Consider the following 16,630-nt stretch of genomic DNA (forward strand, 5'->3'; position numbering starts at 1 on the left):
GAATAAAGTTGCAGCCATCACACTGCCTAATTTCAATCTGTATTACAAGGCTATTATAACTAAAGCAGCATGGTGTTGATATAAAAATAGACACACGGTCCAATTGAACAGAATAGAGAACCCCAAAATAAATCCACATATTTACAATGAACTGATCTTCCACAAGGTCATCAATAACATAGATACACTCTCAGTAAATGGTACTGAGAAAACTGGATTACCATATACCTGAATGTAACTAGATCATTATCTCTCATCATATACAGATATCAACTATGATGAATTAAAAACCTAAACATTGCAGCACTGTTCACAATAGTAAAGACTTGGAACCAACCCAAATGCCCATCAATGATAGACTGGATAAAGAAAATGTGGCACATATATACCATGGAATACTATTCTGCCATAAAAAAGGAGGAATTCATGGATCTCATTCTTTTTTGTGGCAGCATAATATTCCATGGGGGTGTAGGTACATTTTCTTTTTTTGTTTGTTTGTTTCTCATATTTTTATTATATAACTAGTAATAATGTAAAATAGTAGAGCACTACTAACAAAATTAATTGAAAGTGAATAAAATATCTGTAAATGGAGTATGTTTAAATAAGTTAAGGTGTCATCCCATGCAATTATAAAATACTGATGTGATTCTAAATTTACTAATATGAAAGGAAAACAAGGCACGTTGTTGAACATAAAATAAAACATACATTAAGGAGGAGATAATTGAAGTTTCTAAATTAAAAAAAAATCAAAGAACATGGTATATAGTATAATCCCATTTGAGATACAGAAAGGCATGAGTGTCTTTGTGGGTGGAGAAGAAGTAGGGTGAAGAGGGCAGGGGATAAAGATATCCAGAAGACTGCTTACCAAAATACTAATTGTGTTTATCAATGCACAGAAAAACTTCAACGCTGGTTTTATTTTGAAATTTATAATAATACTGCATGTTATGATCATTTATATTTTATATATATATATATATATATATATATATATATATAAATAAATTACAGTTACTGAATCAAGTCTGTCTTCTTCCCCACCTTCTTTTAATGAGAAGAAGGGAGCTGGGAGCAGGATGCTAGTTCACCTACGTAAGCCGTTACTAGCACAGGTGTAGGGATTGAGCAAGAGCTGGGTTTGAAAAGAAACAGGAATAGCAAGGCAGGTTGGGGCAGGGAGGCAGATTAGGCAGGTGAGCTCAGGGCAAAGCAACTACAGTTCATTCCTTGGTATCAGAGGGGCCTGGCCTAGAAGACAGAAAAGTGAATTCCTAGGACTGGAAAACGTGACTGGAATGGAAGGCAGGGTTCGGGAGGGCAGAGAGGAAAGTGGTTGACAGCAGTTAGGATTCCAGGAAGCAAAGCTGGCTCAAGCAGGTGAGGGGAGGTGGAGAGATCCCGAGCCTAGCCTCTAGCTCTGCCACAGGAAGCCCCCATCCATTAATAATTATCCACGGATCCTCAATAGCAGCTATTGCTTTACCTTGGCTGGAGCATGCATCAACCCACAAAGCTGGACTCCCTGGTGTGTGTGTGATTCCTTGCAAACACATAGAAGTGCCTTTTTCATTTGTTGATTGGTTTATAGTTTGTTTGTTCCTGTTTGTAATAGGGAAGGCTTCATAACTGACAAGCCCTTGAACCCCACCCGCAAGCCACTCGAGAGCATCCCTGTCTCTTCCAGTCAGGGACTCTGTGGCTTTCCCTATTTTTTTTTATTTTTTTATTTTTTTATTATTGCACTTTAAATTCTAGGGTACATGTGCATAACGTGCAGGTTTGTTACATATGTATACTTGTGCCATGTTGGTGTGCTGCACCCATCAACTCGTCAGCACCCATCAACTCGTCATTTATGTCAGGTATAACTCCCAATGCAATCCCTCCCCCATCCCCCCTCACCATGATAGGCCCTGGTGTATGATGTTCCCCTTCCCGAGTCCAAGTGATCTCGTTGTTCAGTTCCCACCTATGAGTGAGAACATGCGGTGTTTTGTTTTCTGTTCTTGCAATAGTTTGCTGAGAATGATGGTTTCCAGCTGCATCCATGTCCCTACAAAGGACACAAACTCATCCTTTTTTATGGCTGCATAGTATTCCATGGTGTATATGTGCCACATTTTCTTAATCCAGTCTGTCACTGATGGACATTTGGGTCCATTCCAAGTCTTTGCTATTGTGAATAGTGCCTATAGGCATCTGTTGGAGACCCCAGTTGAGAAGTCCCACCCAGAGAGAAGGAACAAGATAGAGACTCACTTAAAAAAAGCAGTCTGGCCAGGTAGATCTGCTCTGCTGCACTGAGGATCCACTTCAGTCCTTTGTCACCTCAGACACTCCAATGCTCAAAAGCTCGAATGGTTGTCACCGAGACAGCAAAGATGGTGACCTAACTTCTCCTCTAGGAGTGCTGTCCTAGGAGAATTCAGATCTCTGATGGCTAGAGAGCTCAGGTGGGTGTGAAGGCCTTGACTGGGAGGTCCTGCCCAGGATTGGGTGCCTGCTTGAAGCAGCATTCTGGCCACATTTTGGTAGAGCAGCTGTGCTGTCTGGGGGAATCCCATCTGCCCTGGGTCAGCTCAGATTCTCCAAAGCCTGAAGGCTGGAATGGCAAAGTCACCTGAACAGCAAAGATGGGAGCCTGACCCTCTTTCTGGGAGCTCCTTCTTAGGTGAGTGCAATGCTGCTACTGGTAGCTGACTGTAATTTTAAGCAAGTGGGTCTAATCTTGTGAAGTGCTCTGGAAATGCAGTCTATGGGCTGTCGCTGCTCAGCCCCCTGGATTCAGCCTCTTGCCTGGGGGTATGTACAGGAGTTTAACCTCCCACTTTGCTAGAGCAGCAGCTACTTTTGCCAGAAAGTCAAAGTATCTAAGGCTCCAGGGTCTCCATGCACACCTAAGCAGCTCCTTTGCTGAGACTCCATGTAGCTCTGTCTGACAGACTGAAGATTGAAGGCCCTGGTGGAGTGGGTTCACAAGGAGATCTTTTGACCCTAGGGTAGCACATATCTGTGGGAGAAGTGTCGTTTCCTGGGGTTGTTCATTCACTCATGGCTTCCCTGGGCTAGGGAGGATCCTCTGATTCCATGTTGCTGCCAAGTGGGCCATTGTCTTGTCTTGTTCTGCTTCATTCTCTGTGCATCAAGTTGTTTCTATGATTAATGTCAATGTGAGTACATGGGTGTTTCAGTTGAAAGTGTTGCATTTACTTGCCCCTTTTGCTCCTCTCCGTGAGAGCCACAAGCACTAGCTACTTATAGTCAGCAATCTTGGCCATTCCCCAATATTTACTTTTATAAGTCCTTTTAAATATTTTGGAAACTTCTTGTTAAAGAACTTAAAATCAACCAGGTTAAACTTGGGCCGTAAGGTGAGAGATTAACCTCAAAGTTTTCTTGTGAAGCATCTTCTGAACTCCTTTATGTCTCTCCAGTATATACACACTATCATGTTCACTGTATGAGGATCCCAGGATTCTTCTATTTGGTTATTCCACTGTGTAGGTCTTCTAATTCCAAGCCACAGTGTCTTTATAACCTGTATTATTTCCGAAGAGTCATCAATAATGATATCCGTTCATTTGGATTCTTAAAATTTGTGTCTTCTGTCTTTTCTGTTTGCCAGTTTAACCAAAATTTATCAAAGTTTTTATCTGAAAAGCGAGTCAACTTTTGCTTTAATTGATTTTGCTACATTTTTATTTTTCTGTTTCTATTTTATTATTTTTCTGTAGAATTTCTATGGTTTCCTTGTATTTTCTTGCTTGGAAATTAGATCAGCCTTTCTTTGTTAGTTTCTTAATGTGTCTGCTTTCGTTATTTTAAATCATTCTTTTTGTTGAATATAGGCTTTCAAGCTAAACATTTTTAAAACTCGGCTTTATTTTCATTCATTTGATACAAAAAATTTTCTAATTTCCCTGGTTATTTTATTTTTCTCTTGGTATTTAATCAAGCCTTGACTTCCCTTTTACTTGATTATTTCTGTGTGTCAGACATTGTGTATAAAAATTATGGAAGTAATTTGAAGATATAAATTATGTTATGTTCTTTAAGACGATTTACTTAATATCTGACTGAGATAAAGAATAAAAGCACATGAAGCAAAATGAACGCTTCTGTTATTTATAAAGGCTAATCTGGAGATTATAACTTATATTAGTTGACAAGAACTTCAGAATTAAACCAAACTTATCTACTCAGTTATTAATATATTCAATGTTCAAATGGGGACAAGAGTCTTTACAGGAAGCAGAGCAGAGAAGTTGCAATATGTAGAGAAAGGCTTTGTCCCTAGAAGATTTTAAAAAATAAAACCAAAGTGCTGTTCTATGTACCGTAGCCTAGAGGAAACATCAGAAAAGAGCTGACAATCTAAGATTTGAAAAAGATTAAACAGAGAAAGGAAAAAGGCCAAAGTTTGGTGTGTTTGAGGAAAAGAAAAACTATTGTGGCAAGAGTATCTTGGATACTAAAATTTGCTCTGTGTGTCTTTGTGTGTGTGTGCATGTGTAGGTGTGTGGGTATATGCTATAGGATAGAATATTAATCAGAGAGACTAAGATAAATAGTTTGAATTGTAAATTTTCATATAAATAATGTAAGTGTACAGAAGTCTCTCAGAATGTTGCTGATCTCAGATCTGTCTGTGGTAAGAAAACATATTTTTATATATGTTTAATTCAAAGACATTTAGAAGACTGAGTGATCACATTTGCTTGGACTAATAAAGGAAAAACATGTATCTTTATAAATTTTCATTTGAAGTAGACCTTTTAAGGAGACAAATATTCTTTTCATTCTTTAAAATCTATCTGAAATATCATTTCCTAGTTGAAGTTACTCTGATATCGTCTTTGTGCTTTCTACCTTGCTGAAATAGTTTATTCTATTATTGCCCACAGCTCTTCATCTGATTCTTTACTATATTCTTAGATAATAGTAGACCTGTATGAGCATTGCCTGGTCTTAAAACTACTCTATTCTGGCACTTTTTGCATAGGAGTTAAATGCACAGGCTCTGGAGGCAGACGCTCTGGTTTGGATACATGTCCCTTCATTTGCTATGTAACTTGAACAGATTGTTTAATCTCTTTGTGCTCCAATTTTCTCATCTGTACAATAGGGATAACAATAACATGTGCTTAATAGGATTTTTTTCAGCATTAAATTATATAATGCATGTTATCAGCAAAAAGCAGCATCTGACAGATAAATGTGCTCAAGTAAAAAATAGCTCTTTCTCTCTCTCTTTCTCTCTTTTTTTTTTTTTTTTTTTTTTTTTTTTTTGAGATGGACTCTCGCTCTGTCAACCAGCCTGGAGCACAGTGGCGCTATCTCAGCTCACTGCAACCTCTGCCACCTGGGTTCAAGTGATTCTCATGCCTCAGCTTCCTGAGTAGCTGGGACTACAGGTGTGTGCCACCAAGCCTGGCTAATTTTTGTATTTTTGCAGAGATGGAGTTTCACCATGTGGGCCAGGCTGGTCTCAAACTCCTGAACTCAAGTGATCCAGCTACCTGGACCTCCCAAAGTGGTGGGATTAAAGGTGTCAGCCACTGAAACTGCCTTTGCAAAATTATGACTGACAAAGTGAAGGGGATCTAACCTAACCGACTCCAGCTTTCTACTAACCTCCAGGCTGTCCTTGTTCATTACTGGGCATAGGCTGAGCTAACTTTGGGAGGCATTTAGTTTATAGTCTATAATTTAAAACAAAGACAATAACAACTCTTTCCCAAAATAAACCTCCTCCTTACTGCGGAACTCGACGGCTTTTGTAAGACTAAGAAATTAGCCAGAAGATTAGAAATTATGGTTTAGGAGTCACGCAGCTAAAAGATTCTGACCCTCCCTAAACTGCTCCCAAGATCAGTGCTTGAGATATTTGGCAGACCCTGCACTTAATGGATCAACTGGGACTACCCAGATTGATAAACAGGCCCATGTGATCTTGTAGCCCCCACCCAGGAACTGACTCAGCATGAAGAGATTGCTTTGACTCCCTATGATTTCATCTCTGACCAATCAGCACTCCCAGTTTGCTGGCTTATCCCCACCCACTAAGTTGTCCTTAAAAACTCTGCTCCCTGACTGTTCGGGTGGACTGATTTGAGTAATAACAAAACTCTAGTATCCCTCACAGTGGGCTCTGCATGAATTACTCTTTCTTTATTGCAATTCCCCTGTCTTGGTAAATCAGATCTGTCTAGGCTGCAGGCAAGGTGAATCCATTGGGCGGTTATAACATGGTCCTGAAAGCCCTTTGTCTTATGATTGTTGCTATATTATATTTTGAAGATGTCATCCACTCGATTGATTGGCTCGATTAAACAACTCTCTTATAAAACATATGTACTGATTCCTACAAAGACTTCTACAATGTAGATCATCATCCAAACAGAGATACTTTTATAAGTAGAAGGCTCTGCTATTAATAATTACATTGAGATAACAGTTAAAAAGCAGAAGTACATTGATCCTATTATTAGGCCATTCTATTATAAACCCATCATTTCAGTACATATCGACTTTTAGTTAATGTATCTGCAAATATTTACTCAAAGTTTTAGCTTCTACTACCTGTTCTCACACCATTATTGTATCTTGTCTGAATTACAGCATTCACTTCCCAATTTTTTTTTTTTTTTTTTTTTTTTTTTTTTTTTTTGAGGCAGGATTTCATTCCTGTTGTCCAGACTGGAGCACAATGGCACTATCTCAGCTCACTGCAATCTCCACTGTCTCCTGGACTCAAATGATTCTCCTGCCTTAGCCTCTCAAGTACCTGGGACTACCACAACTGGCTAATTTTTACACTTTTGTAGAGGCAGGGTTTCACCATGTTGCCCAGGATGGTCTTGAACTCCTAGACTCGAGCAATCCACCTTCCTCGGACTCTCAAAGTGCTAAGATTACAGACATGAGCCACCATGCCCAGCCACTTCCCAACTTTAAAAACATCAGAATTTTATTTCAAAAATGTAAATTAGATAGTACATTTCCATTTTAAAAACACTCCAGCAATTTCTGTTTTCTTCAGACACTTCATAACTCCCAGGACCTGGTATGTGGTATGTGTACTTCATTATCAGTATCACAGATTGGTTTCTATTGTCATCACCACATCATCATCATCATGGATCATTTTCTGTGTACCAAGACTTACATTAATATTTTAGCTACAATTCCCTTTAATCCACATAAAACTTCAAGCATTATCCTTATGTATGAAATGAAAAAGCTGAAGTTTAGAGAGGTTAGACAACTTGCCTAATGCTACACAACTTATGAGAGATAGAGTCAAATTTCAAAACCTGTTAGTCTGACACCAAAGCCCTTGGCAGTGAATATTAAGTTATATTGTCTTGCTAATTAATCTATTGATTAAAATAAAACTGAACTCGTATACAAATATTAAATATTAAAAAATAAGTGCCTTCCCTATCTTTCTCTTATTTTGTTTTAGCCTCATTTCCTGATACCCCTCCCATTTCACTGAATACACTGTAGCCATTCTGATTTTTCTTGTCTTCATACTGCAATGTTCATCTTCTTTCTAGGTTTTCACATGTGCTGGATGTCCTCCTGGAGTGTTTGCCCTACTGCAAATTGCCTGGATAATACCATGAAGTGACTAGCTTTGATGATATTTCTTCTATTATAGTTTTTATTCTCTGTTCCTCTTTTATCAGGCACCTGCCTTCTCTTTTCCCAGACACTCTCCTTTAAATATCAAATTATTTGTCTCAGTCTTCCACTGGATTGTAGGTATTATCAAGGCATACAGTGTCTAACTTGTAAGCACTGAATTACCAGAGTGCCTGCTGGCACATAATAGACACCTGAGAATGTGAAAGAAAAATTGCACTTAGAGTTAAACAGGCAAGGTAGATTTATAACATTCGTAGCGTATTCAAGATTTATTGCAAAGAAGGAGAAATATTGAACTGAACTCTACTGAAACACAAGGTGGTAGAATTGTTCAGAGCTTAGATGAACTAGTGGAAAGTATAATTGTCTCTCTGTATCTTCAGGTTCCTCATCCATGGGATTCAACCAACTGTGAATCAAAAATACTTGGGAAACAAAAAACAGTAACAATACAACAATAAAAATAATACAAATAAAAAAAAAGACAATACAAGATAGCAACTATTTACATAACACTTACATTGTATTAAGCAATCTATGCCAGGGAGGCGGTAAAGTCCAGGCATTGGAAAGTGGTTGACTCAAGGGTTGGTAAGAATTTATCAACATCAGTATAGGTTTACAAAAGGAAGGTTTTATTAGAAAGAAAGAACACTGCAGAAGAGTGCAGTGGGAAGCTTCAGCAAGAGAGGAGTGAGCACGCCACAGCGGATTTTTCTTTAGAGGTATTTATGGACCTTAAAATGGGAGGTTAAAGGTATTTTGGACCATATTAGCCATGTAGGTCATGATAAATGATTACATTTGTAGACATTTTGGTGCCTTAATGTCAGCAAGGGCTGCACAATGAGTTTTGATAGGCATCTATTCCAGAGATGTATAGAAATTCTAGTTACTATATGTTTTTTGCAAAGAAACCTGGAACAAGATGTGGGCTTTAAATAATAGTATAATTACTTCTGAATTCCTCAGATAAAGAGTTTTGCCTTTGGATGGTCACCAGGTAGTTTTGACTCTCCTCAATCTAGAGATGATTTTTAAGGGACTTGAGCATCTACAAATTTTGGTATCTATGAAGTTCCTGGAACCAACCCCAAGAAATCACTCTACCAGAGGATATTAGTGAGGAGCTTTGCCAGTGTTATTCGGCCATCTGTGTTTGCTAATATTGCTCGTCTAAGTTAGGCTTATACTCTCCTATAGAGACTGGGAGATCAGGTCATTATTTTTCTTTATGTTTACATTTCAAAGGGATGTATCCCCAGATCCTAGAGAAAGAATTTACTAGGTTGTAAAACTAGCAAGGTGCAGAGAGAAGATTTACATCTCAAAGGGGTAGAAAAATAATACAATAACAAGTGTTGTAAAATAAATGCTCTAAGAAAAAAGAGGTTAGGGGCCTAGAGTCAGAAAGAAACCTATCTATAGTTCAGTCAAGCAGAGGGAATGTTAAGGGCCTCCTGTTCTAGATCTATATTTGTTGAGGTGATGGATAGTTAACCAGAAAATTCAAAAACATTGCATAATACAGTATAAAACTCTTGACATATAATAATGGAAAAACTATTATGACTATGCATTTATATAATTTAAATAAACTGGGGAATAATGCATAGGATTTAAAATTTTAAATATTCAAATGAATTTTTCTGAATACATTTTTATATTTTTCTAACTCATAAAAAATAAAATAACATTATTATACTATGGAGGTTCACAGGTAGAGTTTAGTGTTTTAATTGAACATCTTAGTTCTGCATTTGCTAAAACTTCTAAGAAATTACTGATGACTTTGAAGTACACCGCAAACCAAGTAACACTATAACATAGTAGCTAGATAGACCAGAAATAATAATTTTTATCGCCTACTAACTGAAGTTCTTTCATATTTTGAATGGTGTTTAATGTTGTTTAAATTATTGTGGCTATAAAGAAAATATATCCAATCTAATTAAACCTGTGTAATTTCAAAGAAGGTAAATTTAGTAGCTATATTTACATCCCACAAAGTGATTGGATATGGTATTGGTAATATTTTCAAAGCATTTTGCTTTTATTTCTTACACATTTAGGGTACTGTGAACCACCTCATGTATAGGACAACACATAATTTAGCTAAACTGATCATATTGTACATTCTCTAAATTATATGGCTTATTTCTTTTTCTTTCCAGCATCATCCATGTCGCTCCCAATTCCAGATGCCCAGCCATTTTGTGTGTTTATGGAGCTTAATCCCAGACTTGAATTTCATTAACTGACCATAGCCTTAGTTAAGTTTTTACAGTAATGAGTTCATTGGGCTGAAATTTTGCAAAGATATTGGGGGAGAGAGAGGGGTAAACATCATCTACATTTGAAAAGACCAAATTTACAAATCAGTACTCTTTAATGCAATTTTTTTCCCCTTGACTAACTGGGAGTTTATTTGCATGCATTCTAAGTGACACTGGAATGAGAAACTAAGATTTTTGTCATTTTAATTTAACACAGACTCACCCTGGAAGCACAGCCCTGATTCTGCGTGAGAAAGGCTATCTCTATAGAAACTAAAACGTGAGTCCGTTGATTTGTGTTACTGAATTTTACTATGCTATATAACTACCATGGTGATATGATATGGCATTTTTAAGGTATATAATGAGATAGTCTTGATTAAGTGCAGTTTCTGCATTTTTATAAGGAATACAGAAAGTGAGAATTGTTATGTTTGTTTTATTGTTTAGTTTAAAAGAATAATAGATACTTAACTCTGAAGAAGATAATATATTTGTGCTATTAGCTGATATTCAGTTTAAGGCATATGGTTTTCCAAGGTTTTGATATTCCAGTGTATTTATGGTTGATAAAGTGTGTAAATAAGATCCCTCACAAATAAACATTTTCCATGCCTTTTTTTTTAACGTAATTTTAAAATCTCTGTGACTAATATGCCTAAATACTTAGGACATATATTTATTATCTCAGTTTTTCTCCTGGATTTTCCAAATGGAATAAGCTATCAGTTAATGATGAAGCTTAGTGCACTTTTCTTTGCTCTGTCATCGATCTGTCTTTTGGCTACTTGCTAATGGTGGCCATCTCTTCTCACTGTTTGGCCTCTGATAAGTTGTCTTTGATAGCCTGATGTTTTGTTCTTGAACCCTGCCATGGCTACGATTCTGGGATAGCAGAATTGTCAAAAATAAAAGTAAAAGAGCAAGAGGCACAGAGCCTGTGAAGGTTAGAGAAGACATAAGGCCTGATAATTGAGAGAGATAGGTAAATGATGAATTTTCAACTGGAAGATAGTTTTCACTTTATACCATTTGCTGTCACAGTACCTGAAATAATAAGGGGAATGTTTTTCCCCAATAATGCCAATGGGGGCTGTTTGCTTTGTGAGAATCTGCCATGGAAACATGCCATGTGGCTTTATCTTTGAAAATGAGGGCGAAACAAGCTTTCCTGGCTGCAGATAAGTGACTTAGAAGGAATCCTGTTCAGGTGTACCTGTCATTAATTTATCAGGAGGCTTTGTGATTCATACATACTACTCTGTGTGCGATAGAGCATTAAATTGGTTTCCTCTGGGAGCAGGTCACATTCAGGGGTCGTAAGACTCATGCTATTGGATGATGTATGCTGGATTCATATAGCCTTTTTCTGCTGGTAACTTGAACATATGTTAGACGATCCCTTGAAACATTTGAATAGCAAAAGGATTCACAAAAACTTGACTATCACTTAATATGCAAGTGTTTGTAACAAAAAAAATGTTAATCAACCTGTCCTCTTTTAGCACAGTCATTTATTCAGATAATTAAATAGTTATAGATATGTTTCAATTTAATGACCTAGATCTTGATGAATGTACTTTCATGGCTCCTTTATTTATTTAAACAAAAGGATATTTACTTAAGCTCATTAATTTATACTGAAAAAATGCACGGCTGCTTTGAAGCAAGTCTCACCAAACCAACCAACAAACAAAAACCTTTAAAAAATAAAGATTTTTCCCAATTACCATATGGCTTTTTACTGTGGAAATTTTACTGATTACTTCATATATTTTGAAAGACAATGGCATGCCTTGTAAAATGAGATAGATATTGGTTTGAATTTGAGAGGAATATAAAAGGGAAATATGCTTTTTTTGTGTGTTTAGATTGTCTTGAGTGACTTGAGAGATTTGGGGCTTTTTTTTTTTTTTTGAGAAATACTTGGCAAATACTAAAAAAAGAAAAAAAAATCCTTTCTTCATTTTATTATTTTCATGATGGACTGTGTAAAACTAAAACCTAATATCTTTCCTTGAGTTTTAAGTGTGCTTCATTCTCTGCAAAATTAAGCCAATAAATGGCAAAGTGGCAGTTAAATTAAAGCAATCAGTAAAATCTTTCTAAAGTATTTTTAGCATGCTATGACAAAAGTCTTTACTGTGGGTAAATGAGCAACATAAACTGATTTTTTTTTTCTATTTTTTTAATTTAAAATTGTTCATTATATTCTGTAATGCAATCTAAAACAAATGCGATCATTTCATGAAGTAGCAAAGAAGACTCTTTCAAGTAGATACAAATGATGACTTTATGCTGCATTTACATGGTATAATCTTTTAATTTTGTCCCAGTTGTTTAAATGTGGAACATTCAACATAAACAAGAATTTTCTTATTGATGAATTAAAGCATAATTAGGGCATTACTGTAGGGAACCTATTAGACCTTTCATGCATAATTCACCATAAGTAAATGAGATATTCTTCACATCTCCCAATCCTTAAATTAAGACCGTGACCTTAAAATCTTGTAAGGCTTTCTAATAAACAGGAGGGTGAAATCAATATTTTTAATAAAATTATTTTAGAACTTCAAAATCTTCTGGTAAACATCTCTCTGAAGGAAAAAAAGGCAAATAAAGAAAACTAGTTCATAAAATATGAAAAAAAATATTATTATACCATCTGCAAGGTACATATACTTAGGCATATTTCTGCCCTGCTTTTTCCATCCTAAAATTTTGTTGTCTATAGAGCATAAAAAATCCATATACTTTAATTTTTTATGTCTTTTTATAAATACCATTATAAATATACAATCTATTAGGTTGTATTTGTTAGAGACGTTTAAAAGATTTCACAAACATTTTGCTGCTCAGATTGTAGTGGTACTTTTAAATAGTTCTCTCTATCTTTCGTAAATTTTCCTCTGCTCTACATGTTACATTAGGTAGTCAGGCAGACATGAGCAAGGCAGGAGAGGCCCCTCCCCACCAACCACCAGCAATGCCAGGCGATGATCAGGTTATGATCAGGCAGTTGTTAAACTGTCTTTCTAAAAGAATTATTGGTCGCAGTCCATGCCAGGGAAAAGCAATCTTCCAATAGATAGAAACACCAGAAACTGGTGATCAGCAGCTTCCCAATAAGATCTCAGAAGTTGAGTAAATGTACTCAAGCATGCACACTAAGAGGCAGAATGGTATAGTTTAACAGGTATATGAGCTTCCTCTAGGAATACTCAACTGGGAAGGGAAAAATGCCTCAAGTCACTAAGAAGCAAAACGGTGGAGTTTAAACATTCAACTAGTAAGGGGAAAATGTCACAATTGTACATGCATATAACTTCAGTAAACACACTGCTCATGCAACCCCTCCCAAGTGCTGGCAAGCCACTGTGCACGCAGACAGCCCACCCCAAGGGAAGAATCAAGGGAGAAGGGATGCAACCGCTTGGACGCATGCCAATGTACAAAACGCCAAGTCAAAGCTCAAGCCACGCGCTTGAATCTCTCAAGTTGCCTGCTTGGTCCTCTTCCAAGTGTACTTTACTTCCTTTCATTCCTTACCTTCCTTCTCTATAACTTTTAATGAACTTTCACCCCTGCTCTAAAACTTGCCTTGGCCTCTCACTCTGCCTTTTGCCCCTAGGTCGAATTCTTTCTTCTAAGAAGACCAGAGTTGAGGTTGCCCCAGACCCACATGGATTCACCACTGCTAACATATATACACATATATAGGGATATTAATTGTTATATGATAGTTCCCTATTTCTCAGACTCTGCTGAAGTAATTTGAAGATCTCTTTGGAAAGGCCTTTTCTAACATTTCAATCTAGCCATTATCTCTCATAGAATTCTTTCACTTCATGACACTTGCCATAATTATTAAGTATTTAAAAATATATAATTATTTATTGTTTATTTGTATATCTCTCCCGTAAAACTTAAATGTTATATACAGTGCCTAGCATAGTGCCTGGAATATAATAAGTAATCAAAACATTTTGTTGACTGAATGAAATCAGATAATGAAAACCAGATAATTCTATAAATAAGACTATCACACAGATCCAAAAGTTATATAATCACAGGTTTATTTAACAAAATATTTACAGATAGATTTTGTAAATAGAGAATTTAGTAAGCATCATACCTCAGTAGACAACAAAAGCTACTAAAAACTTATTAGATATTAAATGCCATATATATGCCAATATATTTTTCTCATTGGTCTCAAGATTTCTGGCTGGCACTGCTTGACAGATTAACAAGAGAAAAGTATAACAAATTTATTTTTCCAGAGTTTTACATGACATAGGAGGCTTCAGCAATAAAGACCCAGGGAAATGGTGAAAAATGTATTTTTATCCATGGGTTGGAATGAAGAATGGACAATTATGTAAAAGAATAATTTGATAAAAATGGTACGTACTAGTGGCAATAAACTGGGGAGTAACTTGGCAAGGCCTGTTTGTTCAGATTCTTTTTGGCCTCTCTGTGTAACATTCCTACCCTATAGATATTAGCAAGTGCATATCACATTAGGGTCCTCAAAAGAGGGGACAGGAGAAGGTCAGAGAGATCTTTCAGCTTCTATGGTTTTCTTAATTTCCTTCAGCTTAAAATACTCAGTCTACAATAATTCTATATTTGGAGGTAGCATTTCCTGTGTCCTATCACATGGAATACATAACTAGTATTGTCTAGGATAAATTATGAAAATTTCTGTGGATATCTTTTGAAATAGTTTAAAGAAATACACAAACACCTATTATTATTAAAAGCATCCATTCATTTATTTTACAAGTATTTGTTGAGGGTTAACTATGTATGAAACTGTGCAGAGATCTGCAGGACATTTACCATTGTAAATTTTTAACTCTAACACCATGGAAATGATACATAGTAGGGAAATTTAATATATACTTAAAAATGCAGTGGAGCTTTAACTATAAAGTGAAAGTTTAAAATGTCAATATTCATTAAGAGGTATTAAGCATAACTTATTGTGAGAGTATATTATAAAGTTTATAGTAATAAAAAGAATGAGACTTCATTTTCAGCTGAGGGAAGCTGCAAAAGTACATTGCTGATGTTGATTTGAACCTAAGTTTTGAAGAAAACTGAGGGATTCTCGGCATAGGAAATGGAATCAGGAAAAGGTATGAAGAAGGTGTTTAGTAAGAATTAGTTGCTTATTTTGGCAGCTATGTCAACTAAATGTAGAAGGATAGAAAATATTATGTTTGACAGCTGCTATGGATAAAAGTTACATATTAAAGTAGATTAGGACAAGATTGTGGAAGATTCATACTAGCTTAAGGCGTTTGGATTCTGCTGGAATGTGACTATGTCCGCTGAACCATCTCTCATCTTAGAAGCATAGAAAGTAAATCCTAAAGTGCTGGGATTACAGGCATGAGCCACCAAGCCCGGCCAAATTTTTCCATTATTTTTGTTGCATTAGAGCAAGTTTTGGAATGAGGTTATATAACTCTAACAATTGTGTTCACTTTGAAGATTATTTTTACTATTCTAGATCTTGTTCTATTTTATTTAATTTTATTTATTTATTTATTTATTTATTTATTGAGATGGAGTCTTGCTATGTTGCCCAGGCTGGAGTGCAATGACAATATCTCAGCTCACTGCAACCTCTGCCTCCTGGGTTCAAGTGATTCTCCTGCCTCAGCCTCCCAAGCAGCTGAGATTACAGACACCCACAACCACCCTCAGCTAATTTTTGTATGTTTAGTAGAGATGGAGTTTCACCATGTTGGCCAGGCTGGGTCTTGAACTCCTGACCTCATGATATGCCCACCTTGGCTTCCCAAACTGCTGAGATTACAGGTGTGAGCCACTATGCCTGGCCCTTTCTATTTTATTTTAAAGTCAGCTTATGAGTTGCTTTAAGTTCTTATAACATTTTGATTAAAATTGCATTAAAGCTAACAAATCAAAGATAAGTAAGATGTTAAGAAACATCAAGTCTTCTCATTTGTGAAGATGATATGCCTCTTCTTTAATTTGTCTTATATTATTTCTCGTTGAAGCAATTTGTAGTCTTCATAATGTGAATCTCACAAATTTTGATGTAATCCCATTTTTCTATTTTTGTTTGTGTTACCTGTGATTGTGGAGGTTTTATCCATGAAATCATTGCTAGGGCTAATGTCAAGAAGCTTTTCCCTATGTTTTCTTTTAGGAGGTTTACAGTTGTAGCTTTTACATTTAAGTCTTTAATTCATTTGGAGTTGGCTTCTGTGGATTTTATAAAATGACAGTCTATTTTATTTCTTTTAATGTGGATATCCAATTTTCCCAGAATTATTTATTGAAAAGACTATTTTTTCCCAATTACGTATTCTTGGCATTGTTGCCAAATGATTGACTATACATGCATGAGTTTATTTTTAAGCTGTCTATTTTATTCTGTTTGTCTGTATGTCTGTTTTTATGCCAGTGCTATGTTGTTTTAAATAATTTAGTTTAGTAATGTTTTGAAATCAGAAATTTTGATGCTTCCAACATTGTTCTTGCTCAAAATGGCCTTGGCTATTTGGTGTATTTGTGGTTCCATACACATTTTAAAATTATTTTTATATTTCAATTAAAATTATCACAGAGATCTTGATAGGGATTACATTGGATCTGCAGATTATTTTAGGTACTACGGACATTTTCACACTATTAGTTATTTCCGT

The 16,630-nt window shown here is 36.0% G+C and overlaps 1 protein-coding gene across 4 annotated transcripts in view; it reads left to right on the top strand.

Annotated features, from left to right (window-relative positions):
• The window catches only part of LOC105473258 (MGAT4 family member C), a 935,225-nt gene that overhangs the window by 524,508 nt on the left and 394,087 nt on the right, over window positions 1-16,630 (top strand). For all 4 annotated transcript variants that reach the window (XM_071071338.1, XM_071071335.1, XM_071071336.1 and 1 more), the window contains one exon: window positions 10,159-10,221. The gene's annotated coding sequence lies outside the window, so the exon portion shown is untranslated. The remainder of the gene's footprint in view (window positions 1-10,158; window positions 10,222-16,630) is intronic.

Source organism: Macaca nemestrina, chromosome 10 (genome assembly GCF_043159975.1).
Source record: "Macaca nemestrina isolate mMacNem1 chromosome 10, mMacNem.hap1, whole genome shotgun sequence".
Lineage (NCBI taxonomy): Eukaryota > Metazoa > Chordata > Mammalia > Primates > Cercopithecidae > Macaca > Macaca nemestrina.